The sequence below is a fragment of the Paramormyrops kingsleyae genome, chromosome 1, assembly GCF_048594095.1.
Source record: "Paramormyrops kingsleyae isolate MSU_618 chromosome 1, PKINGS_0.4, whole genome shotgun sequence".
Classification (NCBI taxonomy): Eukaryota; Metazoa; Chordata; class Actinopteri; order Osteoglossiformes; family Mormyridae; genus Paramormyrops; species Paramormyrops kingsleyae.
Genome location: NC_132797.1, coordinates 30,289,203 through 30,295,202, shown reverse-complemented (window position 1 = coordinate 30,295,202; position 6,000 = coordinate 30,289,203).

The window sequence follows — 6,000 nt, the reverse complement described above, 5'->3', positions numbered from 1 at the left end:
GTCGCTCGCTGTAACCCTCGATTTCTGCTCGATCCAAGACCTTTTACCAAATGTAGAGACTGTATGCAGTATGGTGAGGGAGGTGGGTTGTGACGTGGGTTGGTTCATGTGAAACTGCAGGGAAACAATTGCTTTAATTGAATCAAAACCTGGAGAGAAATGCATCCTCCCATCCATTCGTTCTTGCTCCGCTTTTCCTGGAGAGGGTCATGGCCCATAACCATCTATCCGGTGTCAGATCGGGGTGAGTTTGGAGCCCGGGAAGCACAGGGAATGAGGCAGCTCATGTTCTGGGTGGGATGCCATGGAGCCACAGAGTCACGCAAATGACTTAGAAGCACCACCGATAGAATAAGATGCTTCCTAAACTACTGTGTGTTTTGGTCCAGCCTGCAGCTTATCTAGAGTGTTCTGTGTGTGCCAACGCCAGTTGAGCCACGAGACCATGGAAGACATGATGGAATTTTTCTTTCTTTTGCGACATCTGTGGATATACCCCCCTCCCCCCCCCCCCCCCACAGATTTCTGTGTTGCGACTGGACACCTCTCTGTTCAGGTCTTCTTTACATGATGCTTGTTTTTGTGAGGGATGAATTGTTTGACATCCCGCCCTCCCCCACACATATTCTTGTGACGCTCAGAATGATCTCGGCCAGACGCCTAAACTCCAAAATGTCACTGGGATGAGCTCGGCCTTCGTTATCCATCTGCATTGTTCCGTATCCGCGGCCCGTGCACCAACGCGCTTGATATTCCAATTTAACTGTGTCCTGATCACTCCCCACTTTCTTTTTTAACACGTGCCCCCCCCCCCCCCCCCGAAAAACAAACCTGCCACTTACAGGAGCGGCATACAGATGGTGTGCCAGATGTGCAGGCGGGGCCACGTGACTGGAATGTGTCTGTGGCACGGGGCAGCACGGGGGGGGGCGGGGGAGTTTAGCCCGCGCGGCGCGGTCCGTCTCGCGGCATTTCCCGCCACCGCAGACCTGCTGCTCCGCAGCTGCCCTTCCACCCCGCCCAGCTGCCACTGGGGCCCCCCCGAGCCGCTCCGGTTGGCGGGTGCTGGTGGGGGGGTGCCCGGCGACATCCCCCTCCCCAGCTGCCGGCTTCAGCTGTGCCCGCGCAGCGCAGATGGGAGCGGGCCAGACAGTCGCACCTCCCGTGGCGTCTGGGGGGCGGTGGCAGGAGAGGGACCCCGCTCTGCTCCTGCCGTAGCCCTGGCCGCTTGGCACGGGGTTCGATCCGGACGCAGAGCTGAAATTAAGGGGGAGCAGTGGTCCCTGAACGGCTTGGCGCTCAAGCTGTCGGTGGCCATATTGCGCTGTACCGGCACGGAGATGTGAGCTCCTGGCCGGCCGTGTAGCGCCGATACAAATTAATGTCAGAAACTACAGTTGTATCACGGTGCCACTGTCTCCCGCCGTGCCTGATGAGCACTGCACCTGCCATAAAGAACCCCACTATCTGTTTTGACCTGAAGGTGGGACAAGGTAGCAGAACTGGATGAGAGATCTGAAGAGATCCGGCTTTTCAGGGAGGAAGAGACGTTCATTTAGTCTGCCGATGGTATAAACAAGGTGACGATAATTATAGGTCTAGATTTTCTTTTCTTTTCTTTCTGCCTCTTTTTCCACCTGAACCTGTTTCGAAACCCAAAAGTTCACGGGCTGCTTCCAGGAAGCCACTAATAACCGGAGAGGAAGTGACATTGGCGTTGTGGCGGAGAGGTGAAATGGTGGTGTGGCTCTGCTAATGAGTTGACAGAATTCATCAGGGAGGGTGGGGGGGGGGGGCGTTACGGGGAGAGTGGCGCCGACTCCTGCAGTTAATTGGAGATGTGACACACTAAATAAATGGTGCAAAACAAATCCAACCGGATCCTGAGCCGTCATCCTGAGAGGCCGGTGGCTGGGGGGGTACAAGGTGAGGTTGGAAACGTGCCGCTCGCCATTTCGGGGGTGACTTCAGTTCGTGACACTCTTCTGTCGTCCTCGTACCCTGAACCTTAGCGTCCGTTTAGCAATTGGGAAAGGCTATAACGGTATGAAGCTCTGCCATCACGCAACATTCTCCCCACGTGTATATTCCCATCTTCCTGTGGGCTGTCCGAGGCCTCCATCTACCCAGCAAGCCCCCCAGTCCGCGAGGGTGGGGCTGCTTAACGTCACTATGCAGTGATGCTTATTGCTTCTGGCGATGATTTATGTTTCGACTAATCCTGAAGGCGTGACACGTTCTCACCTTTGTGATCCAGTGCCCTGCAACTGAGATGCAGGTCCCACGTCGATTTCTTTGGTCCGAGGGAAGGTGCCGTTCACGTTGCCGCTGTCTACGCCGCTGTTTTGTGTGCACGATGATGCTTCTATCGATGGCAACCTACAGCTATTTATTTATTTTTTGCCCATTTCTTCAGGTAGGTGTTTCATTGGAGCAAATCAGGTTAAGTACCTTACTCAGGAGAATAACAACATCCTTAACCATTCTAATGCCTGTCCGTCAGTCTGGGTTTGTTAAAGGGTACCAATTTGATGACAAGTTAAAATGCACAGGAGTATTGCTGATACACAAACCACCTGCACTATAATTCTTGGAGGTGGTCAGAGTCACAATCACACCCATCATCACACTGACCTTTGCCCCCTTTCATAGACTGTTAGGCTCAAACATGGGAAATTTGCTGTGCATGGTGCCTCCACCAGGGGGCGCCATACCCGGGTCTCTGTTCTACTCCACCGTGTGACGGACAAAGACAGCAGGGCCTCCCCCGGGGGCTGACCCACTTAGATCGTTGTACGGTTTCCCATAAATAAGTCACAGTGGAAGCCACTGCAATCCACTCGAGAGGACGGCGTTTCACATCCTGGGGTTCGAGCAAGAGGCTTCTAAGGATCCTTCATTATCAGTGATGGCCTTCAAGGAGTGGATCGCGGTGTATGAAAGCTTGGCAAAGGAGCCAGGGCTTGTTACCTGGTATCTGCACCAAATGTGACATTTGCGAAGAAACGCTACCAGACCGTGATCCAGCTGATGAAGAAGATCTTAACAGCGGTGTTTAAGACATGGAAGTGTCTTATCTCTTATTTTCATCACTTAGCTGAGTGACTCTGTGGCTTACTAACATCTGCTAAAGCACCTATGTTACAGCTTCGGTTCTCTTGAATACTTCTGAGATTAGTGTGTTACTGGTCCTACTGCCAGGGGTGTACACAGGGGTGGAGCCACAGGAGCATTGGCCCTAGCTGAATGCTGATTGGCCCCTGGAGGGCCTCCTCCCTGTCACTCAACAGTTGAAAACATATCATTGGCTAATGATAAGGTTGGCCTCCACCTTAAAAAATCCTAGAAACACCCCTGCCTACAGCACACAGATCATGTCATTGTCCAAACTGGCTTATAAATTCACTTGCTTCTGATTAATTACCAGGGCACCCCCCCCCCTCCCCAGGACTCAAACTCACAACTTTTCCGGTTACGGGTTTGAAGCTCAGCCCACTGCTGCCACTGCCGTGGATACGCTGGCAGTGGAATTAATAATGGCCGTAATTAAAGAAAGATAACACTGTAAATCATGCATCACTCTTGCGGGGGGAGATGTATCGCGTCAGAAGCGTGGATTAAGCACCGGTGCCCATGCCAGAGCCCAGTGAAATATGTGGCCTTGGTAATGGGGGTGTTATTTGTCCCCCAGGGCCTGGGCTTTTGATTAATTCGACTGCAGTTACTGGTCCTTTCGTTTTGCACAGAATTCAACCAGATGGGTCCCCCTTGTACTCCACAGTGATGCTGCCTGCACTGTCTGCCAAGTAAAGGTGTCCAGGTTTTTTTTTCCAATAGTTTTGCTTAATAAAAGAGGTAACGTGTATTGCCCAGTTTGTGAACAGCAGAATGGGTCATTTTTTTAAGGAAGCCGATGCAGGAAAACGCAAGAGAAGGATGGGAAACGTGAAAGATGGACGCGGACGATGGCTGGTGCTGGAGACACAGCCTGTCTATCGCACAGTGATTCCCCAAGATGGCACAAAAGCCCTCAATGTGCCTCTGTACTGGGTAATCTGTCAGCCCTGCCCTCATCATGCTTATTTATTTATTTTGTTTATTTATTTTGGAGCCTCTTCGATTAGCAGACCCCCCCCTACCGTGCCCGCATCCCCCTGCGAGGCCTGGAAATAGATTCCCCCTCAGAAGGCGCACGGCCGTTCCCCCGCGCAGGGATCGATAGTGGCCGCGGCCGGCGGGGCGCGCACGGCGCCGCAGCGGCAAGACGGAGGGTTGCGTTAACGACGCCATCGATCCGCCGCGTCATTTCCAATAAAGCCGGAACCTGGGGGACAGATTGAGGAGCGGGTCGCCGGGTCTGGGCCCCAATGTTCTCTGGCGTACCCGCCGCATGGGACAGGGGGCGGCGGCTTTCTTCATGATGTCAGCAAGCCCAGTGGCGCGTGGCCTCCATTACGGCCCAGGAGGGTGGCACGGATCGATGTCCCCCCATGGACCAGGCAGCCCACAGAGACCTCCCCCTCTCCCTGTAGCCTGTGGACACACCCGCGGTCCTGGACCAGTTCGGCTCGCGGTATGAGAGCCGGCATCCTCGTTCAACTAATTTCACGCTGATTCCATTCGTCTCGTTCGACATTTCCCACCTGGACAGCAAGCACCCGCCATTTTTACCCAGAATTCTTAGCAGATGTGAGTAGATAGGCGAACTTCGATAAGGCAGGCAAGAAGAAAGGACCATAAAGTGGAGCTGGTGCCTTTAAAGACGTATGAGAGACGTTAAAGGTTCTGTGTATCAGACGTTATATGGCACAGAATGAGGGTTTTGTCAGAAAGTGACGTTTCCCAACCTGGCTGATGGACACTCCTACTCCTGCAGGCGCTCCTGGCGCATTTCCATCGCCGTCAAGCCGCCGCTAGCCAGCCTCTCCCGCCCATTCCCATTCTGCAGCAGGGAGGAGGCAGACTGGCCCAGTTCTCCGTGTCCTTGAGTGTTCTCCCTTCAGGCCTGGACCGCTGGTCCCATGGCGAGCCTCCCATCGGACTCACATGGACCCGCCCAACTCCAGAGGGCCCCCCAAGCACTGGAGAATGCCGACACGAGCCCCGCAGCAAAGACTCGTCCGTCACAGGTGTCCGTGTGGGGATAACCAGCCCCGCCAGCCCATCCCCCCTCCCCAGGAAGCCCTGAAAAACAACTGTCTCACATTAGCGGTGTGGTGGCGCCTGCTACAGTGTCAATCTAGCAGCAGTAGGTACTGTAATCGTAGTATAAAGAAGTGACCAGGTTGTTGGCTCGAATCCCAACAGTAACCAGAATTGTGATCATGAGGTTGTTGATTCTAGTCCCAACATTAAAAGTTGTAAAGGGTTTAAATCCTCGATTGTTCTGATAAAAACTCAATTCAAGTCAAACACAATTCACATATGTAGATGTAATCTAGGTGCAGTATTTTAAATTGCTTAATTTCAAATATTCTCAGTACAGATACTCCTCAGTTAACGACCTACCTGTTTAACGACCGCCCGGACTTAAGACCAGCTCTCTGACCAGTCGGTATCGTACACTGTATGAGAAATTTGGTCGTGGAAATGGTAGCGCGGCGTCTTAGCGTCAAGCAATTATGCAAATTAAAACAAAGTTATTAAGTTGGAGTTTCCTTTAGACCTTTTCATTATTCAGAATAAATAAAAACGATCACCTGTATTTAGAGTATGCAAACCTAAGTAATGCATATTAAAGCTTATTCTGCTTATTACACTATACAGTACAGTACTGTATAAACATTTATGAACAAGGATGCATGTAATTCACCTTTAAAAGCGACATGTACGGTAATCGCCGTTGTAACGGTGCAAATGCGCACGTATTTTATATGCATTTGCGTTGCTATGACAAATTACCGTGGGTTTTAATTTTTATACAGCAAATGAAGTACGAATAGCATATAATGGTTTAAATGCACGATATCTTGTGATATCAGCGCAAAAGTACATAGGCCT